The sequence below is a fragment of the Branchiostoma floridae genome, chromosome 2 (assembly GCF_000003815.2).
Source record: "Branchiostoma floridae strain S238N-H82 chromosome 2, Bfl_VNyyK, whole genome shotgun sequence".
NCBI lineage: Eukaryota > Metazoa > Chordata > Leptocardii > Amphioxiformes > Branchiostomatidae > Branchiostoma > Branchiostoma floridae.
Genome location: NC_049980.1, coordinates 10621634 through 10635387, shown reverse-complemented (window position 1 = coordinate 10635387; position 13754 = coordinate 10621634).

Here is a 13754-nt window from a genome sequence, read left to right as displayed (position 1 = left end):
AATCAATGTACATAGTTCACTCTGGGAATTTGGATTAAGATTTTTCTCAATGTTTTGCATACAACAGTTGACATCCCCCAAATGACCAACCAATGTCCCAACCCCTTCTCATTATGCATGTACACATGTCCCTCTTCTTTGTCTCAAAGTGACTAGTAATTTTTGGGTGTGTAGAATCATGGAGTGAGTTTTGTACCTTGTATCCTTGCTTTTCCAACATGCAATGTTAACTGTTTTAGTGTGTTGTAGATGAATATCCGGTATACACACTGAGAACATGTAATTATTGATGAATTAGACCATAGCCAGTGTGAATGTAGGGCTGGGAGGAATCTTGTATAGCACAGTTTGCCACATGGGTAAATAAATGTGATGATGATGATATGTAAAACCAGTGAGTGCAGAAGTCATTTATTATCCGTCCCATCTAAATAAAGACATGCAGAGTCAACAAATTACATGTATCATACATCTTGCACAAAAAAGTTATGAATATGTCAGTTTATGCTATAAATGGCGTAGCACTAGTGCAGATGTGCATATTGTCTGTTGAATATTTTTGATAGGTATAAGGCCTGAAATTTTAACAGTCTATTCCCATAGTAATGCCCTCTGACAATAATTCTGAGTTGGTTATCAATATTGTTAGAGTGCTTAATGGTGGGTCTTGGCGAACATTGTGGCCTATTCTTGCGCAAGTGCTAATTTATCATTTTGCCCTGTTGCTATCAGTGTGTCCCATCATCTTGGTATCTATGAGAACAAAAGAGCTCCAGGTACGATTTATTGCGTTATATTCCCAGACGACGTGTTGGTGTATGTTGAGTGTCGCCAAGGGTGTTAGCAAAATGATATCCATAAATTTGGTAGAGCACTTTTTGTTAACTAACATGGTTTCGAAAGAAAATTGTATTTAACTGTATAGCAGGTGTCAATGACCTCGGGCGTAACATAACAGCTTTGCAGGCATGGCGTGGCAACAGCTGGTTATATTACCCTGAACGACCTTTCATGCCCAACTTCGCATATCTAGCTACATGCGTAGTTTAAATCTATCTATTGAGGATGCCTCTACTGTACTTTGTGGCACAGTTCCACGCACAACAGAAAAAACACGATTTTTTTTGCTACCCAAACCCTGGGTTGATAACTTGCCATGTCTATTTAGATAAAGGCATGGCTACTTATTGTCATTTCTGAGCTGGTATTAGACTCCTTGTAGTTGGTACGTCCACCAGTTTAGTGTACGCCTTGCGTAGCCTGGACATTCGTGACACTCGTTTTTATACCATAGCATCATATAAACAGGAGAAAGGGTGTTAAAAACAGTACTATTCACTGAACAAAGGTCTATAAAAACGAAGCTTCAATTCCTTACAAAAGTCAATAAAAACGAAGCTTCACGAAGCTTCAATGCCTCTTTGCGTGACTCATTACCATAAAGGTGCACGGCGTTATGCGGAGACAATGAACCGGTGGGGTCATTTAGCCAGGAGGCCGCCCCAGGGCATTGACACGATCTTCAACTCGCGCCTTGCTGCGAACCATTTGGGCCAACACGAAACCATTAATACCGACGTATTCTTTGGGAGTCATCTCCTGGGAAAGATGGACTGAAGCTGCTTCCTTGAATGTACATTTTCAAGGACCCTACTAGATCGTTAACCACATGCAAGAGGTTGGTATTTAATATTGTTTGCATGGCATGGACTCTCGTTAATCGTCATTGTCATTGTAAATTTATATTTAACATACATCTCAGTATAATATTCGAATAGTTGGGAAACAACGCCGTTTTATGACATATTGGTCACATTCAACATGCCTTGCTGTGGTAAGTGCACCTTAAAATGTTTTTATACCCGTTGTTGCCACGGACGTTCATCCAGCCAATATGATTTTAAACGGAAGCGTTTGTTGACAAAAGACTCGTGCAGTTGTCCTGATCCCATCTAGTCCATCTAGATCTGTTCAAGTGATGCTATTGTTGAGGTTATCTGGTCTTCAAGTGCTGATGTTTTTACATCGACCACGTACAAACTACGCTCTGTCATTACCATCCACCTATTCTCTGTCAGGGACAATGTTTGATACTATGTTAAACTATTAAACACACATCATGACAAAGAAGACCGCCCTCGCAAAGATCACATCTGTTGTAGTTCGCAGTCCTTTCAACGTCAGCGTTCCCCGTGACGTTTTTTGTTCGCATTCTGCAACGTGGTGAGGACGGATGATCTGAGTTGATCTCATGATTGCAATTGCTCTTGTGAGACCACTCATATGTAATGGGCGTCAACAGGAATGTTTTCCAAGTCTCATGTATTGAGCCGTTGGCTTGTGTGAAAGATACGGGCGTCCGCCATTGACTTTTTTTAGTTATTAGAGTCTGGGTGATTTTAATGAGGGCAGTTGCAACATAGTATGTGTCTGTGACGATTTTAATACTGCATGCATTAGGAATTGAGGTGATCTGTGGAAAGGCGGATTAAGCGGATCGGGATTGATTCCCTCGGAGGCGGATTCACTAATCTGGATCCGGCGCCCTTGGTTGAATCGCGAATCCTGCTATGAACGGCATCAAAGTCAAGTAATCATCATCTCCACATTGTTTCAGTTAAGTCATCTAAAAGTTCATACAGGATGCACAGTTTGATGTGTGACCATTGCCAGGGAGTAAAGTCATTGCCAACTGTTTCATTGAAAACGAACTCGAGATGCTAACAGTGAGCATTGAAAAGGGAGAAGCGGGATAGAAATGTATTTCGCTCCAACTTAGTCTTCTGAAAAGCCCCTGTCCGTTTAAGCAAGCCCTAACATACACTGAATATTTAGCGCTCTCTATGTAAGAGCAATGCCAATTGAAATAAGCTTGCTGCATGCATGGGATTCTTTCGTATTTCGCATCTAAAACTACTGTCCACAAAGCTATAGCTATAGCTTTATTTACAGCTATATCAACACAAAAGCATTCATTTGATATTCATAGTTGGATCTTCACCTTTCTAGTTGAATATCCTTTTTTTCTATGAAATATTTCAAAAGTGACGTAAACAATACTTCCCTCCAATGCGTGACGTTTTATGGATTTAGGGACTATTTTGTTTGTTTACATATGGGTGGGGGGAGGTGATCTGACGTAGGACCATGGAAAATTAGTCCGCTAATAGGTGGTTGATGAAACCAACGCACGGAAAAGGTCAGTTGAAATTACTCGCTTTTAGAAGTAACAATTTCCCCAAGGACATTTTTAAACTGTCCACAGCTGGTTTTAGCTTTTGGCCTCGTTAAGTTCTTTTCAGGACAAGAATTGAGGAATCGTGAGAAAACCTAGTAAAGATACCGCCGCCGTGGCCTATGGGGAGCTATCCCTGCTCTCGGCGCAACGCGTTTCATTTCGGCTAACTGTTAAGTTTCAAATCATTCGTATAAGTTACATACGTGTAGACTGTGTCAAGCAACGGACAAGACCAAATGCCATCGCAATTTCTCGAAAAGTTCTGGAGATACGCTCGCTCACACACATTCGTACCAAGCAAAACTGTACCTTTAGAAGAACTATGAAAAGACAAATAGGACACCCCCATACAATCAAATTAGCTTTTTTTGTTTTCAACACTTGGCGGTAGACAATATAAGTATTCCGTCTATGTCACATGGCTATTTCAATTGCATATTGATGCAATTAATGCATGGTTTGTCATATACATCAATAATGACAACTGAACAAAAATCAATCACCAGGTTTACCCAAATGACTGCACACTGTTGAACAGTTACAATATCATGATTAAGAACCCGAAATATAACTTTAACGTTAACTCTAGTATTTAGGCCCGAGGTTAGTAAAATGAATACTCAAAATCAAGCAAAAGAACATTAACGTTAATTTTGCTTAATTTAACTTCCCTTATGAAAATGTTGCGTACATGTACCCTGGCTTTAGCACGTCAAGTTTCCTGCTTGTATCGCTGAATGACCAACTGTTGATATATGAGAACTTTCACAAATCTAACCTACTAACGTTATATATATTTACTCTTTTTGAAAATAAGGATGTTGAATTAGAACGTTCCCCAGAACATTTCGTTTCAAACGAGGGTAACGTGCCCCGAGAGCCGTTTCTATGGAACATACATTCGGGTATTCTTCTGCGTCCTGGGATCACCTTTACAAGTGCTCACACACAAACATCTTTCATTTCACCGACGTGTTTCGCGTTGGAGCCGCTCGTAAGCGTTTGTCCGTGACCCGAGCTACACATACGGAGGTCAACGGACTTTAACAGGTGGGTTAATAACTTCAGTTCACATATTACATGTACATCATATGACGGCCGCTCGTTTCAGTCACAATCGTTTCTTCTCACGAAAGAATGCAAGGTCAAAATAATAACAGGAAAAATTGTAAGAGAGCATTTCATTTTCTTTACTTCCAAACCCAACTATAATGCCCTCTTGTCATGACAAGTATACATATAGTACGGTAAATAAAATCAGCCATAAAAGTTGTATTCTATAACGTATTTGAAGAGTCAACGCCCTTTATTTTCTCCCAAGACTATTCGTGAAAGAGCACGTAAAGCTGTATGAACTAATGTAAAAGGCTGTAAATGTGTCTATGGTCAAACTGTGAAGATCGATATTTTCCCAGGTGGGGTCCAAGTAAAGTACTGCAGGGCACGTGAACGCTATCGATCGTTAGGACTGCTTACTCAGAGAAAAGACAGACACGTCAAGGTCAAACCAAATTGCACGGCTGGTCTGGATACTTGTCAAGTTGTTACTAAGGTGTGACGGCGTATTCTAACAAAACAAGAGATTGGAGCTCCCATACCTCCGTGAAACACTCCGTGAGTTTGTGAAATTCTCGCTTTATTAATTGTTGTAAATCCCCTGCCAATTCTGTCTATGTATTTTCCAACTGGTTCCCAGACAGCAACAGAGATGCATATAGCAGGGAATTGGACAGGAACTGACATAACCTTTGATAACCTATTCTGGAACCTTTGGCCTATCTTCTTGCCAGTGTCCCCGACGTGCCCATCATTTGGATACTAGTATATGGATGTTTTGCACACACACACACACACCAAAAACAATGCCTCCTGGTTAACGGAGGTGATGTTTCCTTTAATGTAGGCATGTGCACATTGAATGGCACACTTGACTTGTTAACACTTTTCTTACTTTTAATACCTGTCGTAACAAATCCAGTTTGTTTCACCAAGACGCAAAGAAGCAATTACAAGGTACGTCTATGAGAGCAATATCTGGGAAGCAATGTCTCAATTGTCCATCTAAGGCCTTGATCAAGGACATGCACATTTTCTTCCCTCGTGGCCTCGCTTCCCAAGCGTATTACTAAATGGCACAAATGATTCGACCGGGGCGTGTTTTACTTATAATGGATCCTAGGAAACACAATGAGCCTGTCAGATCACACGGCAGTGTTAATGTGTGCTTTAGGTGAGTGCTGGGACAAAAGAGTTTCTAAGAAACTATATGCAAGTCTCAAGAGAGTAGGGACATGGTACATACGATCCAATGGAGTGCGAATCTTCCCGGGGTTGTATAATGGGCAATCATAGATCTCTTTTATGTATTGGCCCAATTCTGCGTGTACATGTACCTGCATTTTGTCCGTACATATATAGCATACATTATTCCTCACAAGGATAAGGTCTCTAATCATGATATGGAATCGTGCGCAGAACTTTGAAGAAGAATACATTGTACCTGTTACAATTGTCGCGCTATAAAGTTCTTCTATGTTGTCCTTGTCTAAGAATGCTACATGGTGTTGCCCGCGCTTCTTTCTCGAACCTTTTGACTTCTCCGTTGATCCAAAATATCATTAAGCTATCATTCCCTTTATTAAAAATCAATAACTGAATGAAGAATTTGAAGACGCTTGTTGGGCGTTGGTGATCCACCTTTTAGAGCACTGCATGTGTTAGACATACATCGTAGTTTACTTGTACCGGATTAGGTCTAAGATGAAGACATATCATCTGTTTACCCTGATGTCAACATAACAGGCCCTTTCTATTAATCAGTACAAGGTCGCACGCAAAGTATATTTAGCAAAGTCAACTGATGTGTGACGATATGATTCTTCAGCGGAACCAACAACAAACAAAAACGGGAAGAATGTCAATGATAAACACCCGTACCTTTCAGTATGGGGATCAGGAACAGAAATTGAAAAGAGGATCAACTGAAATTTGGGGCCCGGGGCCATCTCAAAAGTTCCCTTTTTAAAGTGATTAAAGGTGATTTTGTTAAGGAGACAGGTACTGAAAGCTTTTTGCTTTGAGAAAATATTATCGGTTAGACCGCCACGTACGTTCAACAATCTATGTCAGTACTGATGAAATGCTTCTATACTGTACAATATCCTTGCATATTGTCTCTAGTGTGCCACTAGAAAAAGCCTTACTTTATTGGAAGACCCTCCCCTGTGCTCAACGTGAAATTGAACGAAAGTCTACCCGGCCACACTTTTCTATATGTACCTGATATACAGCAGATCAAGAATATTATATACAGTCCTTGAGTAGACCGATCCAAAGAGAACAAAAAACACAGATTGAACGATATGTCTTCGCTTTGTGTGAGCACGCTCAATTGCTACCGTAACAACCTACCAACATCACTATCAAATATACTATTCCCCGGGCAGCCGAATACGTGCCCTAAATGTGTTACTGTAAAACCTTTTGGTTCCCTACTGGGTGAATTATGCCGTAGCGATATGACCCGTATTCATTGTTTGAGGAGAAAGATTGCGCCGTGACTATCAATCTCACGGGGAAAGTGTACAAACCACCCGCAAACGTTAACAGAGGGCGCGGTCACATACGTTGTGCGATCGTCGTACGCTTTTGATGCCATAGGATTTTTAAGCAGGCCGTCACAGAACCAACCGCAGGCATGGATCCAAAACAGCATTTTCACGGTGTACCAAGACAGTTGAACTTTGCAGGAGACGTGCATTTTTGTATTCTAAAAATGCCCGAAGTTTGCGATTGTACGACGATCGCACAAACTATGTGACTGTGTCGAAAGACGGTATCCCAGGGAATCTGTATCGCGTTTCGACGCGGTCACATTCGTCGCTCGATTTTCATGTCGAAAAATTTTCAAGCAGGCTGTGACAGAAGCAACGGGCGACAAGGTCTAAGACAAACCTTTTTAGTAACAAGACGTTTGTACGGCACATATAGGCAATCCCAAGAGTTATGGGTTATAAATTGTAGGACGATCGTGCGACGAATGTGACCTAGCAAAGGATCGGCCAATGGTACCTTTATAACATGGAAATAAGTCATCTATAACCGAATGACTCCATAACTAGAGCATGACGTTCAGTACCATGGCTATATCAGCACGTACCACAATCTGGACGCCGCTTTTGTGACCTACATGTAATACAAGATTAATGTTAGATTAGAATTAGAATTAGTGCCCACCCTCTCGAAATTGAGAGAGGGCGGTACAAGAGGCTATCCGTGTGTGAGAGAATGTGCAAACAGTGTACGTCAAACGTGGTGGAAGACGAAACACATTTTATGTCAAACTGCTCTCTCTATAATCAAGAAAGAAAAGAGCTGTTCGAAGAGACCATCAAATTCCACCCAAACTTCCTCACATTCACTGACAAAAAGAAATCTGTTCTCCTTCTAACATCACAAAACCCACACATAATAAAAAAGGTGGGATCTTTCGTCTTCCACTGTCTTCGAAAAAGGAGTCGAACCCATTAACCCAGGATCTAGAGTTAGATTTTACTAGCTTTAGACTAGAGTAGACACTTGTGTTTTTGTATCGTGTACATTTGTTTGAATCTTTTTATGTTAACTGCAATTAGCCCACGGGCAAGAATTTGCAATAAACTTGATATAATGTTATGTGGCCATTTTTCATATTCGATGAATGCATATATAGGGATAGGGTCAGTAAAATTAAACCTTGATTCCAGTATCTTATAAATTTCTGACAGTACAAGAGACTATCAACTGCTTTATCGGACGAAATCCTGCTAGCCAGCTGCGTTGGCATCCAATATACTATATGACAATACAAATATTGGCACCGGTTACTGCAACATCGTGAATATCAAATCATCATAATATTTCCAATTTCAAAACAAAATGAAAACAAAAATATTCTAGTAGAATTACCGTTATGTTACATTATGTCCTAAGTGATATCTACATCGCAAAATATCATAAAGTGCATATTTTCGGAGAATTAATTATAAATCCGTATTCACATTTTGCACACAAAAAAAGATGGATCGTACATTGTCAATGTGTTTAACCTTTATTACATATCTCACTGCGACATATGCTTATCCGGCGCGGGATATGAGTATTGTTGTCATAGTAAATTTGATGAATCGTTTCCAATTTCTTTGAACACCGTGCTAGTAATTAGTCTTTACCGAAACCCAATGGCTCCTACTCAGTCACACAATAACACACCACTTTTCAATCTGCACGCTACAATACACTTCTCTGTAAACCCTTCACGTAAAATTTATATCCCTCGTATATCTACATAGACCATGATTTTTATTGTTATTGCAATGATGATATTACTTTCCAATTTGTTCATTGTTATCTTTTGCTTATGAGCGATCGCAAATTTAATCACTGCACGCTATTATATGAGATCGCTCTTTAAGAAATTTGGTGCTGTCAAACTTAAGACTGATATTGCGTATCAATGCTATAATTTTAGACATAATATCGATAAACCTGACGCTCGACCGTTGTTGATAGTGAACATAACGCGACACGTTGAAAGGGATATCAGTTTGTCAGTGTCACCTACGTTTGTGACTATTGAGAAATTTGCGTGCAGACGACATGTATGCATACTGTGAGCCCGACCAGATGTTACCAATACTATAGTTCCCCCTGAGTAAGCTATACCATAAGGGACATTGCTTTTGTTTCTCTAGCGTTAACCACGTGGTTTTAGAGGGTTGTTATCAATAGTAGTCCCACCCTGCGTATCATCCGAGTAACGGAAATATGATAAATCGTTTCATTGTTCGCGACCCGTACAGATACCTGCTTTGAAATAATCTATTGTGGATGCGAGAGATGAATTAATCATGCGCGCGGCCAATGAAAGAGGTTGAAATGAACACGGAATGTTCCCCCTTTTGTCGAAATGGTATCGCCTGCCCATGGACACACCTGCCGACGTTGTCGTGTCACAAGGTTTCAGGGAAGATCCTCGGGCGTTACCCTTTAAATCCTCCCATTCAGCCGCCAGGATATAACCTAGGTAGCGAGTGCGCTATCGGGGAGACATTCTGCCTCGACAAAGGCGTTGCCAAGCAATGAGATTGTCCTGAAACGATCTACAGAGACCGTTATCATTGCCGTCCATTTTCCAGAGACCAAAGAGCCTGGCAACACCACCGGCCGTGTGTTCGACGAGACCCGGTGGACCTAACTGACAACATGAGGCCGTCAGATGTGCTGTTAACGCTGGTCCTTTTTAGTATCGTATCGAAAGGTGAGTGAAAATCGTCATGTCGCCTGGTGCCTTTACTGCTTTCCACGCGATTGATATATCAAGCATGCTGGTGTTACTAGTTTGTCACGCATGTAGAAATGCCATAACGGACCTGTAAATATTTTGTCTGTGAGTAATTCCATACATATATATACCTACTAGCATACCTACTACACGGCTGTTGTTTTATGTCCAAGCAGTCTATACTGATGTCGTATCGACCACGCTATTTGAAAGATGAACTGGGTCAAATTTTATAGCCCTGCTCGGTCAGGCTCAGGATAACCAAGGAGGATGGGAATCCTAGGGAAAAAGATTCGGGTCCAAATGATTGTCAAGCTGAGCTTGATGTTACAAGATTAACATCGTTTCCAAAACGCTGATGTCATTTTGTGAGGAAATCTCATCGTGTGCCCGTATATCGTGACTGTTATCAGGTGATAGGCTATAGCAAGGCCACCAGAGGTTCGGGTTAGGGACAGGGTCGGGGGTATAAAGGCTTGAGATTATTTTCCTCTGTTTCTCGTACACAAAAATGGAGTGTAGGGGCTTGGGGAAGGGTGAGAACTAAACTATACAGATCCTGGCTGCGCCAATTGCTCTGGTTGTTTACATACATCATTTATTTTCATCATTCTTGTCTGGAATTAGTATTCTTTAAGAATCATGCCATGCGGAGTGCGATACCTGTGTATGACCTGAGATAATACATGTAACAAGGTCAGGTATTACGTACGGTTCGGTGAGTTCACATGTCAGGTGAGGTGGCACCAGATAAACGAAATATTCATCATATGTGTTTTATGAAGAATCGTTTAAAAATAAAACACAAAAAAACTTGTATCACATGGCCTACGGAGTCTTGAAAAAATATTGAATTGAAAATACTGATAAGCTATCATAACATTTCTTTCGTATTACTCACTTCCAGCAATACAAAAGCTAGCTGTGGCTTTTTCTACTGTTGTTAGTTGTAACAGCTTGCATGACTGACATTTAGCCTACAACATTCTGTTGTTTAGATTATCAAAGAGATAGCCATGTTAGTTCAACAAAAATGCGCGATACTCTCGGTTTCCTGTAACAAATACCGTATAAAACCTATCGATGAAAAGGACACAATTATTGCAAGGACATAACAAGGTCGTCATCAGTAAAGAACACAATTCCAACAGTAATGATCTACGCAAATCCAAATTACCAGTCAGAACGCCACCATGCAATTTACCAGAGTGTGGCTGAAATAAGTTAGTCGTACGTAATGACCGCTAGCTTGGTTTGAACGAACCCCAGAGATCCAAATGCGCCGTAAGCGACGCCGAGTCCGCAGACAAATTGGATCATTTACTCCCCCGGATTGATGTGAAATTCACGTTCAGATCCCAAACCGCTAGATGGGTAGGATTAGCGTTAATGAATTGGATGTCAGGGTGTACAGGGAGTCGGTTTTTAGTTGCAAATCGGTTGATTAATGGAAATGCATGCCATGCTTTCACTTCATACGGCTTCTAAATCTCTATGATGAATTTGCCCCTTTTATTCTACCATAGTAATGAGCATTCAGAATAATACATGTGTATGCTGTGAGATAAATGGAGCTTGTTTTGGATGGCGACAGTCTATGGTCGAGATAAATGCAGAGCAAAGGAAGACAACAATGATGCATTGAAAATATTACACATGAATATAATATGTATCCGGAATTATATTAATCAATTCCTTTGTGTGTTTGTTGCATCAAATTTTTCATCGGTTGCAATATATTTTCCTCTTATTGAAGAAAAGGCCAACATATTTGTAGCGTGAAAAATAGCATTTTTGTATGGTGAGATCATATAACGTTACACACACGCAATATTCTACAAATCAGAGTACATATCGTCCCTCGAGGAAAGAATGTCGACCTTATTGCTCGCATAACAATGGCATACATGCTGCCTTTGATAGTGTGAAATCATCAGTGTATTAATTCTAATTTCATTAAAAGCCCTGGCGAAAATATCAGTTATGTTTCTATACATGAAATGGATTCATGCCAATCATCCTTTCAAACTATATTTTCAATACCATTTGCCCCCTCGTTTGGTCAAATGTGGAGTAAACCACATCAAGGTGAACGATTCAAATGTGTGATGAAATAGAAGAATGAAATGTATTACAATTCTAGGAACAGCCGTTACATTTTTGCCCAGTGCAGTCTGTTGCTACTCTTGACAGCATGTCTCCACACCCAAAACAGAATCCATGTTTATTCTGAAGGGAGCACTGGTAAAAACGTCCTGTGGGACGATACAGAAAACTCTGCATCAACACCTGTGTTAATAATGAGAACACCCAGCTTTAGCTGCGAGAAAACAGTAGTTTTTCTTTACCATATTGACCCTCCATATCATACCCGATTGCCCACACACTTGCCGTCACTCAGCCCCTATTCCGGGATCGTTCTTAGAGACAACTGACGTACTTCGAATTCTACGTGCGTGTGTGATTGACTGAAGACATACTTAAACGACCACTGGTTCTGTAGTGGACACCAGTAGCCAATGTGCTAACACTGGCCAGAATCTGACCACCGACTGAAGCGGATGTTGATGTTTAGAAACTCTGTCACTCACGAACCCTCCAACCAGCAGATAAAACGTCCCCGTTCGCTTGAAACGAACCAGTTACCAGATGCCTGAAAAGACTGGCGTTATTCTGAGCCCACCAACCCCACATATCTGTACAATCTACATACTTATAGTTCCTATCTCTTCCGTATGTTGAAAGGCGACATCATTTGTAAATGTGATTCGGTTGGATGGGTGGCCGCATTAGTGTTGCCTCTAGGGGTGGGTACCGGTACAGAAAACTCAGGTCCAGGTAAGGTCCAGAGGATCACGTCCAGGTCCGGATCTGAACCTAATTATTTGTGAAAACTTGTGAATGAGTGATACTAAAAACAATGGTCCATTTCGCTACAAAGGATTCTGTTAATTGGTGGAGTATCCGACGTCCACTGGCGCTTTGAAATGCTATCTTCATGTAAATAACACTTCTATCTGCCTCTGTTTTAGAAGTCAGTGACTGTAGAATATTGGTAAAATTGGCTATCAACTCTCCTCTACTTCGCTCTTGCTATTTTCTTGGACAATATACGCCCTCAACGTGTGACTGTATAATCTGTTCATTTCTTAATGGGTCCAAAATTCGCTCCACTGATTTTTAGGTCCTTTTTTGGACCGGTCCAACAACAAAAATGGTTTTGTACCGATAGAACAGTACCTGTCCCGTTTTTAATTTAGGTATAACAAAATAGAAAAGAAGGAAAACTAGAAAAGAGAGACGAGAGCTTTTTTTCACTGTTTTCATTTTTGTCAACATTTCAAAGAATATACACCCCTAGTTGCAACTATAGGTATGACCACCCTCCAACGGAAAAATGGCCAGCAGATGGTACTGAAGGATCTGTATATAGAGAATCAATGATTCTTGATCCTGTGGGTTAGCGTAAAATAAGAAATGCTAAATATCGAAACTACAGATCTTAGAATTAAGTCCTGCTATTTCAAATATGCTTCAAAAGGTCTTGGTTACACATGTATTCACCAACTTAAAGGACCACTATTTATGAGCAAACACTTCCCCAGAGCTTTCTGCCAAGCGAAAAACCCGAAAGAGTGTATCATTTGGACAGTTGATCGACAGTTGTATCGGACAAGCTCCACAGCCGATACACACTTTTCAACAAGAGGTGATAAGAGGGGTATTTGCCATCCATCTTTCCTGAAAGTGAAACAACAGAGCCGGATCAGCATCTTGTTAGTTCTCGAGGTGGAAACCAGGGCAGGCCGTCTTATCTTTCACAGTTACTCACTGGAGGGCTCACAGGCAGTCCCTCGGGTTGTACTGTCTTACGCGCAGACGTTTGGTCAGGTAAACCTCTGAGTGTGTGTTATCTCCCAGCCGATGTAAGAATCTGGTAGTCTCTACTAGACTTCCGCCTGGCCGAACAGTAATAGGGGAATTTGGCCAAGTTAGGAATAACAATCTGGTATCGACCCGGAGTTAACTGGCCTATGAGTGAACTGACCGGCCGCCGGATAGACTGCAAAAGACTGACTAAAAATAGTAACTTATTTGTCCCTATTTGGCCAAATTCTTATCTTTTAACCAGCTGACACTTCTGCCTGGAGACTAAGAATCTTGCTCATTCTCAGTGTTTGGCGCCTGTTTCTG